Raw genomic sequence first — 216 nt, forward strand, 5'->3', positions numbered from 1 at the left:
TCCCGCATCCTAAGGTTTCGTGTTCCCTATGACCCCCACAGTCTGACACGGGCCCCGTCGCGGTACGGCAAGTCACGTATGCATAGAATCCTGTTTATATACCACCATACATGCAAGCAAGCAAGCTGATCAAATTCACATACATACATACATATGTAGAAGTATTCCTTCTGTTGATCAGTCTTTGTCCTGAAGCGTTTGGAGTCTCTCTGACTG

Source organism: Penaeus monodon, chromosome 21 (assembly GCF_015228065.2).
Source record: "Penaeus monodon isolate SGIC_2016 chromosome 21, NSTDA_Pmon_1, whole genome shotgun sequence".
Lineage (NCBI taxonomy): Eukaryota > Metazoa > Arthropoda > Malacostraca > Decapoda > Penaeidae > Penaeus > Penaeus monodon.